Raw genomic sequence first — 18810 nt, 5'->3', positions numbered from 1 at the left:
AGTTCATGCTTTAACCAATTCTAAGATAAATTCCTTCTTCTACCTCCATTCTAACTGAAAAGTTCTAGGTTTCTCTCTTTTCCAAATTCATATAGTAGTTAGAGCTAATTGCATTCCTTTAGCAATTAATAGAGGTGCTCAAATCATATAACAATTCCTGTAGGATTTGTTTGAACTATTCATGTGGTATGTTTTGTCTCCCCAGATAAGGACATAAGCTATGAAGCAAAACTATGTTGTAAAATGTTTTGTAATGCTTGAAGTGCTTTATATGTAATGGGAAATTCAATGCTATTTTTTCAAGTGATTTAAATCACATTGAATCATTGAAAGTTTGATTTCAGACACCTACCTAAGGTCAAGAAGAAGGGAGAGAAATAATATCTTGAGAAAAAAAGAGAGAAAGGAATAAGTGTTCCAAAATAGCTTGTAAATTACCCCCAGATTTCAAATATAGCTGTCAGGCAATAGAAAATAAAGCCCCATTTTTATCATTAAAATTCTGTACCACTCACTGCACCAATGAAGAACATTTTATTTCAAACAGAGCAACTCATTACTGAATGTAGTTGAAAGTGGTGCCTATTACCTTGAAAATAGTTGATGCATTTTCTTTTTTTAATTTATTCATTTTAAAGATTTTTATTTATTTACTTGGGAGGTAGAGTTACAGACAATGAAAGGGAGAGACAGAGAGAGAGGTCTTCCATCCACTGGTTCACTCCCCAGATGGCCACAATGGAGCCGTGCTTATCCGAAGCCAGGAGCAAGGAGCTTCTTTATGTTCTTCCATGCAGGTGCAGGGGCCCAAGCACTTGGGCCATCTTCCACTGCTTTCCCAGGCCATAGCAGAGAGCTGGATCAGAAGAGGAGCAGCCAGGAGTAGAACTGGCACCCATATGGGATGCTGGTGCTGCAGGTGGAGGATTAACCTGTGCCACAGCACCACCCCAATGCATTTTCTATGTGGTACAAAATAACCATATAGACGACGCCGCGGCTCAGTAGGCTAATCCTCTGCCTTGCGGCGCCGCCACACCGGGTTCTAGTCCCAGTCGGGGCACCGGATTCTGTCCCGGTTGCCCCTCTTCCAGGCCAGCTCTCTGCTGTGGCCAAGGAGTGCAGTGGAGGATGGCCCAAGTGCTTGGGCCCTGCACCCCATGGGAGACCAGGAGAAGCACCTGGCTCCTGGCTTCGGATCAGCGCGGTACGCCAGCTGCAGCGCGCCGGCCGCGGCGGCCATTGGAGGGTGAACCAACGGCAAAGGAAGACCTTTCTCTCTGTCTCTCTCTCTCTCACTGTCCACTCTGCCTGTCAAAAAAAAAAAAAAAAAAAAAAAAAAACTATTTAAAGAGTGTACCAACTTAATCAATAGCCTTCAGTGAAGATCAAATGTTTGGGAACTCCCAGCAGCAATTGATTCACTCTAGAATTTTCTCTTCTGCGATATGACTGGAAGCACAGGCTGATAATCTGGCTGTTAGGTTTTGATGCTACTGAATTTGTAAGTCTTTTCAAACTTGTAAGCAAGGGCTGTGGATTCTGAATGCAAATCTGCTCTAAATTCTTGGATATTTTCCAAATGGACGGGAGCAGCCTGGTTGCATTATGAGCAGCTCTAATCCCACAGCCTGGCAATGATGAAATTAAGCAGGATTTTATACTCTGTGCATAATTGATATATGTAGTTGACACTTAAAACCGATGCTTGGCCAGCCTTTTCTTCTGAGACACAGGAAACAGCTTCACAAGAGATTTCAACACTTGCTCCGAGTCAGCTGTCTAGTGAGTGGCGGAGCAGGGAGTCTAACCCTGGTGTGGGACACTCCAGCATGCAGCATCAGTGCACTACTGCATGGTGTCTCCCAGCAGCACATTGATGACGTTGGAGGATGGTATTTGTATAGATCTAGAAGTACTTGCATCTGAACAGTTAAATATTTTCCCATGGTTACACTTGGCAACCAGTGTTTGCGGACAGCAAAGGAAGCTATAGCACCCGGCTGGGGCAGCAGATGAGCAGCTATCCCCACAGAATAACTTCTGATGTGTGTCTGTAAGGAGCTTAGTGGATTTGCTTTTGATAGCGTGCATTTTCTTTTTCTTTCCTTGTTTTTTGTTTTGTTTTGTTTTTGGTGGTGGGGGGGATTGCATTAAGGGCTTTAGTGTCCATTTCTGTATTTGTTTTGTCTAAATGGGCAACTGAAATTCCTCCATTAGATCCTTAATCTCTGGCAAACTAGTCTCCTCTGGCCCGCTCTGCTTTTGCTTCTTCAACACCACCTAAATTACTTCCTCATAAAAAATGCACACGTGGAATTAATTTACCCGTATGGTTTCTTCCCTTGGCAAAATTTTACTGATCTGAAAGTCTGCAGACTCCAAGGTTACACAAGTTAACACATTTTTCTCCATAACTGAGCCAGAATGGCCAGAAGTCAGTGGACTGTGGGACTGATTAATTGATGTCCAATCCTATCAAGATTTCAGGGGGAAAGATTTTTTTCTAATCCTTGTTGCTTAATGCAAAAAATAAAGACTGCATCTCCTTCTCCCTCAAGGCTGACTCTCAGGAGGATATCAAGAAGGCAGAAAGGTCAAAGCAATTAATCTTGCTCTGCCATACCCAGAGGTGGCTGAAGAGCAGGAGCGATTCCCGGAGCTGCTCTTGGCAACCACATCAGGTCCTCATCAGGCTACAGAGATCATGGCAAGGCTAGAGCTTTCGCAGTAGTCACTGACATCGGCTCTTCCCATACTACCCCTCTTCTTAGGTGGCCTGGGTTCCCTCTGTGTCCCATAAAGACCAAGTGTTCAGGGATAGAGTCCTCCTTGGCACCGCCTCCAAGGGTCTGCTAGGAGCAGGATACCCCCTGGTCCACCCAGGTGGCTATGAGAATCCATGACTGCATCAAAGAATAGTCTTTACGAAAAGGGATTTGCTCAGAGTTCCCTAACTGTGCTTTAAAAGCTATAGGCCTCCTCTGTGGCAGATCCCTACTTCAGAACATGAGTTTGGTCACTTTCTGCCATCCTCTGAGAACGGAACCCCATGTTAGCATGGGGTTCCTCTGCTGATGTCCTTTCAAGAGTGGTGTGGATGGGGCCCCTCATTCTCTTCCTCTGAGAAGATGCCGGTTCTTGCATAGGACACAGAAGCTCATCAATAAAACAGGTTCCAGAAGTAACCAGGGAAATCCTGTCATTGTCCAATGGACAGTGCAAAGCAGATCTAAGAGTAAGTCAGATTAGCTGTCATTTTTTCAGTGTATTTCTTGGATCACAAACTGATGAATATGTTCACCAACAAAATCTGAGTGGGAAAAATATTTTGAAGTAAATGTTTTATTTATGCCAAAAATGCAATACAGAAACTGTAATAAACCTCTTTTCACCATTAGATTTGAACTCCTTCAAATTGCCCAAGAGCCCTCCCTTGCTTACCTGGCTTGGTGGTGGTTTACTTTTGCTTTAATGTGCCTGGAGAGTTATATAATCCTTAGAGATTTTGGAGTCCTGCTCCCGAGCTCAGCTTACTCCAAATTCCAGAAGCATATGTAAATACAGAACGATGATTGACAGGGAGTAAGCTCTGAAAATATTTTCAAGAATGTGTTGCATAAACTGGAGCCAGCATGATTTGAAAAGAGTTTCCTTGGTGGGTATATGAGGTTCCTGATAATGGCGCCAGTCATTCCGAGCAGCTGAGATCCTGAGCCACAGTTCACTTCATTAAATCCAGGTTCCAACTAATGAGGGCAAGGTCACACGTCCCAGTGCTATAGAGCTAAATGCTAATTTCCTAGTTCCACGGAGGGCAGGCCTCTCTTCCTCAGCACGAGCAACCTGAAGATTCACAAAAGGGACCTCCAGGAAAAGCAAGTTTTGCTAGCAGCTCCTACCACAGCTTACACTGAGCCAGGGACGATGCCAGGATCCTGGGTCCAGGACACAGCAAGGCCAGTCTTTCACCACTCCAGACACGGAGCAGTTGTACAGAGGGAGAATAGGGAAGGGCCATGGGGCTGACCAGCTGTGGGTCTGACTCATCTGTCTGGGGTCTCAGGGGGACCATCAATGGTGCTGTCCTGGGACCCCTGGCTGTCCTTGAGAGGGCCACACTGCCTTCTTGCTTGGGGCTCTTACCAAGAGGTCAGTGTCCATGAGCCAGAGCCCTCTAGTCCTTTCCAGTCAGATCACTGAAAGCCTGGTTAAGCTCACACTCAAGCAACAAGTTACCACACCTGCAATAAAGTTGCATCCCTTACTCATGGTGTAAAGTCATAGGCTTGTGTTACTTTACCAGGGCTGCCATAACAAAGTACCAGGGACTGGTGCTTGAACAACAGAAGTGTATTTCCCAAAGTTCTGGAGGCTAGAAATCCAGAATCCAGATGCCAGAAGCTTTGCTGTCTTCTGAAACCTCTCTGTCTTGCCGATGGCCCCTTTCCCATCCGTTCTCACATGGTCTTTCCTCTGTGTGCTTGCATCCCAGGTGTCACTTTTGTCTATCAAGATTTCTTCTTGAGACCCACCCTAATGAGCTCATCTAATTTAATTTTTCCTTCTTTAAAGACCCTGTCTCCAAATGCAGTCACATTCTGAAGCACCAGGAATCTGGGCTGCAACATGGGAATCTGTGGAGGACACGACAGCTTATCAAAAGGCTGCAGCTAATGTAGGGGACCATCTAAATGATGGGGGAGGGAGCTCTTCCTGTCAAGTGACATTTTCTTCTTTTTAAAAGGCTTGTTTACTTGAAAGGCAGAGTGACAGAGAGAAGAGACAGAGGTCTTTCACTCACTGCCTCACTCTCTAAATAGCCTCAACATCTAGGGCTGGGGCCAGGCTGAAGTAGAGCAGCAGGGACTCGAACCAACATTCCCTTATGGGATGCCAGTGGTGTAAGTAGCAGGTTAACTGGCAGCACCTCAACTCTGGCCCCACCAAGTGACGTTTTCTTGCAGGGCCTATGCCTCCTGCGAGAATACTCCTCGCCATGCCTCACTCCCAGGGTGGAGTTCTGAGCCTACTGTGGCTTGGCCCAGCCTATTCCCCAATCTCACCAAAGTCATTCTAGTCCAATTAAAGGGACTGTGCTGACCCATAGAATCCCTTCACACTTCAGAGAAACACTCCTAGAAGCCCTCCTGGTGGTGATATTGGTGGAGCACTTGCAGACACAGCCAAGTGTACTTGAATTAGATCAGCAGGGATCATCTTTCTATAACTTTCCAAATTCTTCAAGTAGAGAGTAAACAATTCTCCCCTATAAATTTTACTGGGAGGCCACACCACTGGAAACTCTCTTAATATAGAAAGATGCAGTTAGGGTTTTGCTGATGTATGACCAGAAGATGTTCCTGTGATGACTGGATCTAACCTGCTTTTCAGGAAAGCCAAAATCGCAAGAAAGGTCTTGGCCAAGAGACAGTAACTGTGGGGACCAATAAAATAGGCTTTCATCACAGCAGACTTCAAGCAGCCCAAGGGGAACGAGGCAATATATGCTTAAAAGTAAATACAGCAGGGGCCGGCGCTGTGGTGCAGCGGGTTAACGCCCTGGCCTGAAGCGCCAACATCCCATATAGGTGCCGGTTCTAGTCCCGGCTGTTCCACTTCCAATCCAGCTCTCTGCTAAGGCCTGGGAAAGCAGTAGAAGATGGCCCAAGTCCTTGGGCCCCTGCACCCACGTGGGAGACCTGAAAGAAGCTCCTGGCTCCCGGTTTCGGATTGGCGCAGCTCCAACCGTCATGGCCAATTGGGGAGTGAACCATCAGATGAAAGACCTCTCTCTCTCTGTCTCTCTCTCTGCCTCTCCTCTCTCTGTGTAACTCTGACTTTCAAATAAATACATAAATCTTTAAAAAAAATAATAAATAAATAAACACAGCAGTTAAAGAAACTCCCCAATACAGTTTGTTGCTACTTCTTTTATACCCAGAATAATAATGTTTATTTATTTAAGAGTAACTTTTTTAGGCAATTTTAAAAATGTATTTATTTGAGAGATAAAGAGAAAGACACAAAGAGCTCCCATCTACTGGGTCAGTGCCCCAATGCCCTCAGAGGCAGAGAGGCCAAAGACAGGAGCTAGGAACTCAACTCAGACCCCCAACCTGGGTGGCTGGGACCGGGTCTTGGGCCTTGGGTCATCACCTGCTGCCTCCTAGGTTCTCTATTAGCAGGAAGCCAGGGTCAGGAGCCAGAACCAGGGATTAAACCTAGGTATTCTGATGTGGGATACAGTTGTCCTAAACAGTGTCTTAACTGTTGAGCCAAATGCCTGCTCTAGATAATGATAGTTAAATGTAAATTCTCCACAATTATTAAGCTAAGTATTCTACTAAATAGGGCTATTAAATGCAGTATGGTTGCAAGATGTTGCCGTTTCTTAGCTACAAAGGTGCTGTGAGGAAGGCATGGTGTGAAGTACAGTGGAGCCAACCAAGTCCCCTGGCCTCCCATGTCTAGCTGAGCAAAGTCTGAGACACGACGGGTTAACTCCTCTATACAACTGAACCCAGTGCTCTTCAAGATGTCTGTCTAAGAGGTGTGGGAACTAAATGCCAGGGCAGTCCAAGAGCCCTCATTACTTCAGGAGTGTTTCTGGAAAGACTGACTTCTCTTCTTGCTGCTCGTGTTCAGGATGGTGCTGTTCTGAATACCTGTGGCTATTCCTGGGTAGAGATGCCACTTCTCAACCCACCACTGACGCACTTGCTTGGGGATCATGTAGGAGCTCCTCCCTCCGCTGTCCCTGATTCTGCTTCAACAATTTCCCAGCTGAAATGGGGAAATGCTCACTCCCCCGAATGCTCTACTCACCTCAGAACAAACCGTCTGCAGCACACTACGAGAGCTGCCTGCTCCTCTCTGTCCCTGACCCAGTCACAAGTGGGCTTTAATTTCTTTACCATCTCCTTTGCCCTACTTGCCTAACAAGTGTCCACTGGCAGTGTGGGTCAAGGAACAATTTAGGCAATTCTTTTTTTTTTTTTTTTTGACAGACAGAGTGGACAGTGAGAGAGAGAGAGACAGAGAGAAAGGTCTTCCTTTTGCCATTGGTTCACCCTCCAATGGCTACCGCGGCCGGCACGCTGCGGCCGGCGCACCGCGCTGATCCGAAGGCAGGAGCCAAGTGCTTCCTCCTGGTCTCCCATGTGGGTGCAGGGCCCAAGCACTTGGGCCATCCTCCACTGCCTTCCCGGGCCACAGTAGAGAGCTGGCCTGGAAGAAGGGCAACCGGGACAGAATCCGGTGCCCCGACTGGGACTAGAACCCGGTGTGCTGGCACTGCAAGGTGGAGGATTAGCCTAGTGAGCCCCAGCGCCGGCCTAATTTAGGCAATTCTAACGTCTCTCTCTTCTGAGTCCCTATTTTAAAGGAGATCAGATTTACCATGGATAATATTTATTTGTCAAAGGGTGAATGTAAAGATTAAGGGGGGAAATCTCGAGTTTAGCACCTAGATCTTTTACATTTTTTAAAATATATTTGAAAGACAAAGAGATAAAGACAGAGATCATGCATTTGCTGGTTCACTCTACTAATTTCAGGAACAACTAGGGCTGGGCCAGGCAAAACATGGGCGCTCAGAACTTGATCTGGGTCCCCAACATGCATGGCAGGGACCAACTGCTTGAGCTATCACATCCCAGGATTTGCATTAGCAGGGAGCTGGAATTAGAATGAGAGCAAGACTTATGCATTCCAACATGAGATGTAGGCATTCCAAGTAGCATCTTAACCACTGCACCAAAAACACCTGCCTCTAGCAGTTAAGATCTTTCATGTATAATGGCCATAGTCTCCTTGTGTCATGATATGATATTTCTCTGAATGGACCATGCTGCCAGTCCACCAAACATTGTTCAATTTGTAAAAGGTTCTCATTCTGGGATTCTGATAATTTAAAGATAAATCTAAGGTAATGGGCTCATTAGTACCATCACTTGTTTACATAGTTTGCAAGATGATATCATTTTATTATTTGGCTTGAGGTAAAGTAGTGATCTGAGGAATGATAATTTATCAATATTCCTCTATTAAAACCTACCCAGGTGTCAGGTGCTTCCTCCCAGTCTCCAACCTGGGTGCAGGGCCCAAGCACCCGGGCCATCCTCCACTGCCCTCCTGGGCCATAGCAGAGAGCTGGACTGGAAGAGGAGCAACCAGGACTAGAACCTGGCTTCCATATGGGATGCCGGCACTGCAGGCGGAGGATTAACCAAGTGAGCCACAGCACCGGTCCCAATCTTTGCCCTTAACCAATCCAGTCCTGCTGTGACCAGAATCAGACTAGTAAAGGCATGTTCATCTCCTGATGCAGTTCTCCAGAGAAAGGCTTCAAGATCTTCATCCCATTTGTTTCAGATTCCGATGAAAGCTCCACTCTAGTCTGCAGCTGGCCCAACAACAGTTTTGGCAGTCGTCAAGCAGAAGGTTTGCTTGGTTTAATTTTCCAGTTAGAATTGTGTAAGCTGAAGTAATTGAGATGTCCATGGTGTTGGCTATTGGTTCTGCTATTATCCCTCGGCCTTCTTCAATTAGGGCATGAACAATGATTAATTGTTTTCCCCAGAAGTTGATGTGGATGGCCTGTCAATGCTGGGTTCATCTTGAACATGATCTCATCCCTCCTTAAAACGGCTTTCTTTGGGACATTGTTTTCATAAACTTTTTGTGAAGCATCGATGATTTCACCATTCTTCCACTCAAGTTCACCATCAGTTGAGCAGAATTCCTGTTTCTTTTTTTTTTTTTTAAGATTTATTTTATTTATTTGAAAGACAGAATTACAGAGAGAGGTAGAGAGAGAGAGAGGCCTTCCATCCGCTGGTTCACTCCCCAGCTGGCCACAACAGCCGGAGGCGCGCTGATCTGAAGCCAGGAGCCAGGAGCTTCTTTCAGGTCTCCCACGTCGGTGCAGAGGCCCAAGGACTTGGGCCATCTTCTACTGCTTTCCCAGGTTGTAGCAGAGAGCTGGATTGGAAGAGGAGCAGCCAGGACTGGAACCCGGCGCCCATATGGGATGCCGGCGCTTCAGGCCAGGGCTTTAACCCGCTGTGCCACAGCGCTGGCCCCCAAAATTCCTTTCTGAATTTCTGATAATTGTTCTTTTCAAATTGATGACTCATCTTTCTCAATGTGTCAAACTAGATCCTCTTCAAACACATTATAAAAAATTAGTATAAAATATTTTTGAAATCCATACATAGTTTTTCATAATATGCATTTTTCTATAAAATCTTCGAGGACCCCTTTTATATGTATTCCCTTTACTTAAGTCAGCTGTCTTTTTTTTTTTTTTTTTTTTTGCTGTTATTCACTGCTTGCTTTAGGTAGTAAGTAGCCCCAAAGTGCCAACTGCCAGGCTTGAACATTAAGATCTTAAAAGGATATTGCAACTCCACACCTGAACCTTTTTTAAAAAAGATTTATTTATTTATGTATGTATGTATGTATTTATTTATTTATTTGAGAGGCAGAGTTACAGACAGAGTAAGAGGTAGAGAGTGAGGTCTTTCATCCACTGTTTCACTTCCAAATGCTGCAATGGCTGGGGCTGGGCTGATCCAAAGCCAGGAACCAGGAGCTTCTCCTGGGTCTCCCATGTGGGTGAAGGGACCCAAATGCTACGGCCATCTTCCACTGCTTTCCCAGGAGCATTAGCAGGGAGCTGGATCAGAAGTGGAGCAGCTAGAACTCAAACTGGTGCCCATAGGGAATGCCAGCGACACAGATGGAAGCTAATCTTACTACACCCCAGTGCCAGCCTCGTACCTAAACTCTGACAGCTAAGGATGGCTGTCTTCACCAAGAATTATCAGAGAAAATAAGTCACTGGACAAGGTAAATCAGAAATAATGCAAGGGACCTGAGAAACCAATGTCAGAGAAAAGCAAGTCAGGGAATCACAGAGGGCCTCCAAGCTTTGAGCACTAGAGGCTACAGCAGACATGAAGGATTCTGAAACAGGTGATAAGATAGGGCAAATACAGGACCAGTGGGAGAGGCTGTGTGGGATGGGAGGTAATAAGCATTTGAATAATCACCTCAAAGGCTAAGCATTAGCATTTGCACTTGTCAACTGGCTGGGGTATAATTTACGACTGGGTTGGCCCAATTTTGTGGACCAGAAATAAAACTGCTAATGAACATGAACTTGTTTTTTCAGTTTATTTGTGTAGATTCTAGTGTTGTACCCAGGCAGAGCCACAACAGCAAGGAAGCAGAATGCATGAGGAGGAGGGCGGGTCTCCGGTGTGACGCTGGTCTAGAGGATGGTAGGACTGGAGATGCGAGCAGTACTTTCCATGCATGTGGTTCTCTGCCCCTTTTCCTGCTTGACTCCTCTTGCTCTTGTGTGATGTAAGAGGTTTCCCTGTAATGTCTTCCTGTTATGTTGCATGTACTTGTGTTCCTAGAGATTGATGTATTCAGCAAGGCACGGACCACAGGTCCTACCTTTGCTATTTTTCTTTGAGTTGTAAACAGACTTCCTCTACACATTTTTGAGCCCTGAGTCTATGCCAAAGAATCAGTCCAAGTAGTGCTCTTAGTACTGGTCTGAGCTACTTATTTTGCATCTTGGCCTCTCAATATCACTCCATGCTGCAGCACAGTCTGGGTGACCTTCAAACCTTTATTTCATTGACTTCCAGCTTTCTTTGTGCCAAAGCCACAGATCATTCTCATGATAGAAATTACCCTTTTGCAAAAGCAAAGAGGAAAACCCAAGCACCATAAATAACTTGGCCTGCCCACTACACAGTGATATTCCATAGGCTCAGGTTTCTGTGCCAATTGAATTCTTGCAGGAGTGTGTATGTTTAGCTTGCTGCCATTTACATAAATCGCATCAAATGTGGCCTGTGCCTGCAGAGGTGAATGCCCTGACAGTGTGGGTATTCTGTGCACGTGTGTCTGCTTGTCAGCATCAGTGAAGCCTAAGTCTGAGGTACAGACAAGACCACCACTAGCCCTTGTTCCATTCCCGTACAAGCTACACACAGCAGACTTGTATTTCTGTCCAGGGCTCCGTTTTCCATCATCTATTTTTTATAGCACTGATACTAAACCAATTGCCACAAATGAAGGGTATTATTTCTGGCTTGGGTGCATCACGCTGCAGATTTGCTGTCCCTAGGAAGCCAACTCAGTCTGTTAGGTTTTATCATTTTACCATGGGAGACCTGGTTCAACCAAACGTAAGTGTTTTCAGATGCTTTATATTTTCAAAATGTCAGCAACGAATTCTGCATGCATGGGGGAGAGGGCAATGTTAAGAATAAGATGAGAGAGGGATGGGAGTTTTGCTGAGTGTGGCAGAATGACAGTGGATTGAAGACAAGAAAATAATTTGCTACATCCTTTCTCACATGGCTTTAATCTTGAAGGAAATTTTGGCTTCTTCTGAGTATCTGGGTGGCATTTCAGAATCCCATTGCCACTCTGAAATGTTTGCCCATCCTCATCTCTTCATGCTCTTTAACTACAATTAGCTGGCATTTTTAGATTTTAAAAAGAGTCATAAAGATTTGCAAACCAGGAAGTTTAGAGGGAATTGTTAATAAAGGACTAGGAGCTCCCTCCCCCACCCCGAGCACAACACTCCTTCACACATTAACACACACACACACACACACACACACACAGATGTTAAAAATTAACCTGCTAAGGAGCAAGAACATTATACACCAACTTTGAATGCTTATTGCTTACAATAGGCTTGCTTCCAATGATCAGTTAAATATCAATAACAAATGACCATATTTTAAATTGCATACTGTTAAGCCTTATGTCTGTAGTGTATGAGAGGAGGTCCTTTGTGGTTTTAGGAGAGCTAGTGCCCTACAGTTTATAGCTCCATGAATATTAATCACATTTTAGGGGTACAGCTATCATTGCTTTTTCAAACGTGTTTTTGTTTTGCCCTCTATTCCTGACTCCAAGACTGTTGATTCAGCTTTTTGACTTTATGGCTGTAATTACCATTTTTAGCTAGTAAAAAAAGAAAGTACTAAGCCAACTCTTACAAATTGCTATTTTTCAGTGTTCTTATGTGCCTGGGCTTTACCTAGCAGCAAGATCAATAGGACACCAGGAATGGAAACAAGTCAGCTCTGGGCTGCATTGTTCACTTTCTATTAAACTTGACAGCTAATTTGCAAGTTCACACTTTTTAATGCTGGAGTTCTTGAGCTACTGACAGCTGAGCCCTTCTAACTCCAGCTAGCTATGCAAATAGAGAATGGAGCCCAGAGAGCTCCCTTGCATTGGTGTCATTTCCAGGGTATTATTTTGGTCAAAGAAATTAATTCATATTTAATGCTTTCTAGTAAAGTAGAGGACAGTGAGAGCAAAAGTAGAATTCAAAGTGTTATAAAACAAGCCTGAACTTTTCATTGAGTGACACAAAAAGAATTCAGGACTTAATATTTAATCAAAGTTAATTTAACAAAATCATATTAAGAATCCTTCCTTAGACCAACTGGTAGAATGTTTCAGATGCTTTTTCTATATAAAGATATGTTTAATCTGATAGAGCAAGTGGCATTTTTATAACCCAGAAAAGTTATTTATTCTTAGGAAAAAATCCTGGACATGTGGCCAGATATGGGAAAAAATATTTAGGGGGTGACATTTTTTGGCATGCAATGGAAAGAAAATAGGTTTTTGTGAAACACTTGGCAAAGCCGAAAGCTTAAAAAATATTTCCAAACTTGCCCGGTTGCAAAACCACACGGCATGTTTTGCTTTTTCTGTTATGGAAGAAGGAAAATCCCCCGGCTGGGGCTGGCTTTCTGAATCCTATCCCTTCACTGCTTCTGACGGGAATTGGTCAAATTAACTAGATTCCTGTTGGAATGCCTAGCCTGTCAGCTGTTCAGCACAAAAACGAAACGCATGGCATTCTAAGAAAGAACTCAAAGCAGCCAGTTTCTCAGAAAATATTTGAATGACCCTTGAGGGTTAACAGCACAATCATTGACATGAAAATTGCTTTAATGTGGATAATGTGTTCTTCTAGGGTCAGCAGAGTATCTGTGTGTGCTCAAAGCTACACAGTAACAGGCAGCCTTGGTGAAGTTCCAAGTGTAGGTACATGTTGAAGAAGACATGGAAATCATAATAATACACTGGTTAATATTCCTTCTTCAGGCTGTAGTTTCCTTCTCTCAGTGTTCTTTGTCCCAATGTGTAGTATTTAAGGGTACTCCAAAAAGTTATCAAAAATGTATCTGATGAAAGAATTCTGTATGAATTTCAAAAAAAAAATTGCACCCCAAAAATGTACCTTTTAATTTCATTTTTCCAGGAAGTTGTTGAAGTACTCTTGTATTTCCTAGCTTTACAGAACTCACTCAGGGACTGCTGAACTTGTTCTTCTAAACTAAGAAACCATTGTGCTCTTTTTGTCTAGTATTTGGAGTCAACAAAGTATTTCTACATGCTAAGCTGAGAATGGCAATGGCTGAGAGGAAACTTCACAGTACAACTATGTTTGTTTCCCCGTTTTGCCTGGGAGCTCCACATCAGGTCTAGGTATTTTAACAATAGAAAGAACCTCATTTATGGAAATTGTTGCTTTGTCAATAAAAAAGAACAAACCTGTATATACCTCACAGCTGCCCTCCCGCTTGTAACATGTAAGTTCTTGAGAAGATACCTCCCCTTCTTCTCTACCGCAGGATGGGCATCAGATACATGAAACCCCACACCTACGCTTCCCACTCATGCTGCAGAATCAAGACTTCCAAACTCTCGAGGGTCTTACAGAGCATCCAGGCTTGGACAAGACAGTGTTTTATGTCCCACTTTTTATGGCAGAGTTTCCCTCTTTTCCTCCCAGTATTTTTTTTTTAATTTATTTAGAATTGCACCTGTATTGTCAACCCGTCCAGCCAGTCTAGGGAAAGAAAACGTTATTAAAGGAGCCACAAATTCTTAACACTGATGGAGGAAAGAAGAGACAATCAACTTTTAAAATTTTTAAATTTACTTTGTTTATCTATTAGAAAGTCTGAGAGACAGAGACAGAGAGATCTCTCATCCTGTGATTCACTCCCCAAATGCCCACAATGGCCAGATCTGAGCTGGGCCAAAGCTGGGAGGAGGAAACTCAATTCTTGTCTCCCATGTGGGTGGCAGGAACCGTGTTATTTAAGCCATCCTCTGCTGCCTTCCAGCGTGAGCATTAGCAGGAAGCTAGAACCAGCAGCAGAGCTGGGACTCAAGCCCAGACATCCTGATAGGGACTGCAGGCGTCCCACGCAACCTCTCAACCACCATGTCAAACACCCATCCCAGATACCAATTTCTGACCATCCCTCTCGTCCTCTGCCATTTCCTCTTTCTGTGTTCCTGCTGCCGACATCCACTGACTGGCAGGGCTGGACTCTCCTGTACGAAGCCTCTTGAAGCCCCAAACCTGAAAATCGGGAGTGGTGGAAATTCTGAGTCAAAATTCCAAGTCAGAACAATTACTTGAACATCAACCTGTCTTTCTATCTTGCATTGAAAAACAGTGAAAGATATGGTGTTTTAAAAGCAGTTAAATAATTCCTGATAAGAGAATTTGTGGGCAATCTTGAGGCCAATGAATATTGTCAGATCTTACCTTGGTTACTGCTCTTTAGTAAAGAAGGTTAGACGCTCGTTGATAGTTGTTGCTAAGAGCAACTCAGAACTCAAGCATTTTTACTGTGCTTTAGTAGACAGAGTATCTTAGAGTAAAAGTGTTAGCTGTGGACAAAAGGAGAAATGATGCCAATAAGTCGGATATTCTTGGGTGAAATGGGCACCTTCCGTTTTATCTAACTACAGACTGTAGTTCTTAATTTTCCAAGTCACTGCAGAGGATGAGCTGTGTGCGATGACATCTTTTCACTCTGCAGTGGTTAGGGGACAAGTAAATAGGAAACAGAAGTGAATGAACCTTGAGGTTAGTGTGCAGTACCCTGGTGTCACTGAGAGAGCTGTGTTAGTGTGGCCCTGGGCTGAAGGAGACACCAAGAGCAACCCTGGAAAACTGATGGGGCTGGTGTTGCCCAGAGTACTACTCATGCCTGTGGCCAAGTGAGCTTTGGCTCCTTTTGAGAGAGCTGGTTGGTCTGAGGCTCATTCTGGACTGTTATTAGTAGAAAAACAGAAATTAAAGCTGTGCTCCTTAAATGCCACTGGCTTCAATCTTTTCTGAAAACCCATCTTCCCCTCCTACCTTCTTGTGGGTCCTAAAGTCAGCTCAGTAACCTCCAAAATATCCGGTTCTTTCAAGATCAGACTTCATCTCTCACGTGAACATCTCCATGGTACTCACAGATCAAAGAAGCCTTTAAAATGAGAATATCAATTTGCCTGTCTTAATCCTATAAATGCCTTAGATGCAAGGATTTTTTTTTTTTTTATTTGGTGTAGTTCAAGCCTAGACTTGCAGTACAACACCATGGTGAAGGTTAGCCATTGTTGAGGATGACAGAACTGCCAAGATTATTGACGTTGCTTCTTAGTTTAGTATCCAAGCTGTCAAGAAGTTATGACAAGGAAAATTATTTGGGACTATGACAATCAGTCCCTTTCACTGTGGCAGTGCCAGAGTATGTCTGAGCCTTGATTCTGGAGTCAGGCTTCCTGTGGTGCTGTGTCCCACTGCAAAGGCCTGGAGAACTTGGCATCATCTGTCTATGGCTCTACTTCCCCATCTACAAACAGGAAAGATAACAGGCTCACCTTGTGTGTTATTGGGAGGATAACCTGAGTGAATATAGTGCTCAGGGAACAGTTTGACTCTAGTAATCAAGGTATGTGTTGGCCGCAACAAATGCTATAATTCTGTTCCTGAGAACTCAGCAACATTGGGATTGTATTAGAATATTAATCGCTAAACATCTTCCAGGATATCTGTTCATTGCAATAGTTAAATATGCTGACCTTCATCCAGGCACATGTGCAGAATTTCAGTTTTCTGTAGGTAAACTACTTTGATCTGTCACTGGTTAATGATTACAAATACACACAGTCAAATATTTTAATGATGTAATTGAATGGCAATTTAGCAAAAGTATAGCACAGAAGCTGGTGCATTTTAATGTGATTGCAACCCAATATTATTAATAAACAGATATTTTACACAGAATGAAGATTTAGAGGGATTTGAGGGGGAGCGTGGCGTGAGTGTGCATGTGCAGTTTGCCCTTTCTCCCTTGTTGTTCAAGTATTTCCATGTAGAAGAAAAGCTTTCTTCCAAAATCTGCAGATATCTGCAAATAATATTCTGTGTAGACAGGCAAAATAAATAGTTCACTGTGATTCACTTGAAGCAAATCTCCTAGGATGTCAAAATGGAATAGTTATTGCTATTCAAGGATTGATTTATTTGCAGAAGCATGCATTGCTTTTCTCCATAAAATCAGGGCCATGCCTGGAAATAGACAATTTAGGCAAGTACTCCATGAAGGGACATAGAGACCCCTGGCAAGTTCCCACCAGCCCCTAAGTACCTGCCCTATATCCCATGACCCTCACTTCCTGTCTGGTCTCAAATCCTGTCGTGGGAGTCCATCCTGTGTTCAGAAAATCCAAAGACTCTTTTAAAATATGTCATCATTTACTGAAGAGAAGAGAGTGTGTCAGCTGTGAGCGTGTTGTAGAATCTTGAATGATCAGACAAGCTACTGCACCCCTGTAAGCTGCAGAGACCCACCCCCAAAAGGTGATTTTCAATGAATGAAAGTAATACATTAAAACAGTCATTAGAGTTGTTAAGAAAGAAAGGATCCTCAAGGACTGGCATAAGGATCAAGAAAAGTATTTTTGTCTTGTCTTACTTTGTTTTTTGACAAAGGGTAACCTCAAGGAGCTGCCTCTGACAGTGCATTGGCTTTTGGAAGTGGGAGGCATCCTAGCACCCAGCTGGGGATGGGGCAGAGAGCTGGCTTTTCATGCTCCAGATAAGTTTGCCTCCCTGTTGCCCCTTCTGTCTGCCTCCTCTCCTGCCCCACTCTTTGTGGGTTCAGAAAGGAGTTGGGATTTGGAAGCAGACTCTTTGCTGCCCTGCCTGCTTCCATGCTGTTGGAACACGAATCACACACAAAGATTTCCGAGAGGAATTGTATATTATAGAAAGGACAGGAATCAGCAGGACAAATCGGCAGCCACCAGTCACACTGGCTGTTTCACCCCTACCCAGGACTGACCCTGGGTAAAACAGACCTGGCTCACTCTTTTCAATAGAATTACTAAACGGTGACTATGTAATTGTGGTATGTAGCAAACTAAAAATAATAGGGAGTATTTACAGCTTCCTTTTTAGTTTTTTTTTTTTTCTGAGAAGTAGCTATCAAACTTCGAAACAAAAAATACATCCTAATAAAGTGAAGTTTTCCCAAGTGTGATCTCGCTGCAATTTTGGTTGTTTACGGGGGAGTGTAGGGTGGATCCTGCCCACCTATTTACTGTAACATTTCTTTTCTAGAGGCAGAATAGGACAGACTCATATACCATTCTGATCTGGGTGCATTTCTTCAGAAGGTACGCTACCCTCATGGGGAACCACGACCACCTGGGCTTGGAACTGACAAGGCCAGGAAGAATTTCATGCATGAGCTTTAACACCAGACTTCTCGCTGAAGTTAAGGGAATAAGACAGTGGGCCCCAAAGATTGAAAGTGCTCTGACCATTCCTTGACATTGCAAACTGTGAAACTCACAGCAGAATTGTAGTCTTGAGCTTCTGCATGGGAACCCTTGATGCAAGCTTCTTGGTTTCCAAGGAGCTAGTGGGGACTTCCAAGAAATTGTGGCTAGAGTCCTTTACTGTGCTTTATTTATTTATTTATTTAATAATAGAGCATCATGCTGTGGGTCCCAGGAAAAGGGTCAGGAGACCATAACTGAGCCCCCTCCTTCCCAGTGACAGCCATCCCCACATCATCTGTATCCTACTTCTTCTAGAATCTTGCTCACTGGTTCATCACAGGGGTCTAGCAATGCTCTCATCCCTGCACGCACCTGAGAGTGGCTTTCCTAAGCCCCTGCAGCCGCCTGGGTGTTTGGCTGGCTGTCCACCTGCCCAGCTCAAATGGGCTCCAGAAGTGCACAGGACTGGGTGGCCCCCACTCGCTCTGGATGTCCCTGTCAGCTGCTGCTGGTGACTTGGATTGCTTTAGCTGTGTACACAGGCCTCTTGGCTGTCTTTCTGTCTGACTTTGCCCTGGCTGTGTAGTGTCTGGATTTAACTCTACCATATCCTGGGTACACTGTTCCCTCCAAGCAAATTGAATTCGTTCTCTTACTTCTTCACATCAATGAGGTGCGCTATTGAGATTATGAAAGAAAAGAAGCCTGCCCACTAGGTTTTAGTCACTGCAGTAGTTTCAAGGGTAACAAAGTACAACAAACCAGGTTGGGTGAAACAAAATACATACGAGTGTTATCTCACAGTTTGAAGTCGAGACCTCTGAAATTGAGGGGTCCCCGGGGCCGCGTTGCCTCTGAAGCCTCTGGAGGAGAGTCCTTCCAGCCTTTTCCAGGTTTCTCGTGGCTGCCAGCAGTCCTTGGCGTTTCTTAGTTATGACATCATCACTCCAGTCTCTGCCTGTCATCACATGCTGCTCTTTCTTCCTGTGTACCTGTCCATCTCCAAATTTCTCTCTTCTCAAAAGGACCCCAACCATTGGATTTAGAGCTCATTCTCCTCCAATATGACCTCGATTAACTTGTTTACATCCAAATTGTTTATTTCCAAATAAGATCACTTTCATAGGTACTGGGGGGTTAGGACTTCAATGTATCTTTTGCCCACAA

The 18810-nt window shown here is 44.1% G+C and overlaps 1 protein-coding gene across 46 annotated transcripts in view; it reads left to right on the top strand.

Annotated features, from left to right (window-relative positions):
• SORBS2 (sorbin and SH3 domain containing 2) overlaps window positions 1-18810 on the top strand; it is a 232794-nt gene that overhangs the window by 60605 nt on the left and 153379 nt on the right. For 3 of the 46 annotated variants that reach the window (XM_070068396.1, XM_070068394.1, XM_070068379.1), the window contains exon 2: window positions 17480-17535. The exons of the other annotated variants lie outside the window; for them this stretch is intronic. The gene's annotated coding sequence lies outside the window, so the exon portion shown is untranslated. The remainder of the gene's footprint in view (window positions 1-17479; window positions 17536-18810) is intronic. 46 annotated transcript variants of the gene reach the window in all.

The sequence above is a fragment of the Oryctolagus cuniculus genome, chromosome 2 (genome assembly GCF_964237555.1).
Source record: "Oryctolagus cuniculus chromosome 2, mOryCun1.1, whole genome shotgun sequence".
NCBI classification, from domain to species: Eukaryota; Metazoa; Chordata; class Mammalia; order Lagomorpha; family Leporidae; genus Oryctolagus; species Oryctolagus cuniculus.
The sequence above is the reverse complement of the archived record's forward strand: the minus strand, read 5'-3'. Positions and strand labels throughout refer to the sequence as shown.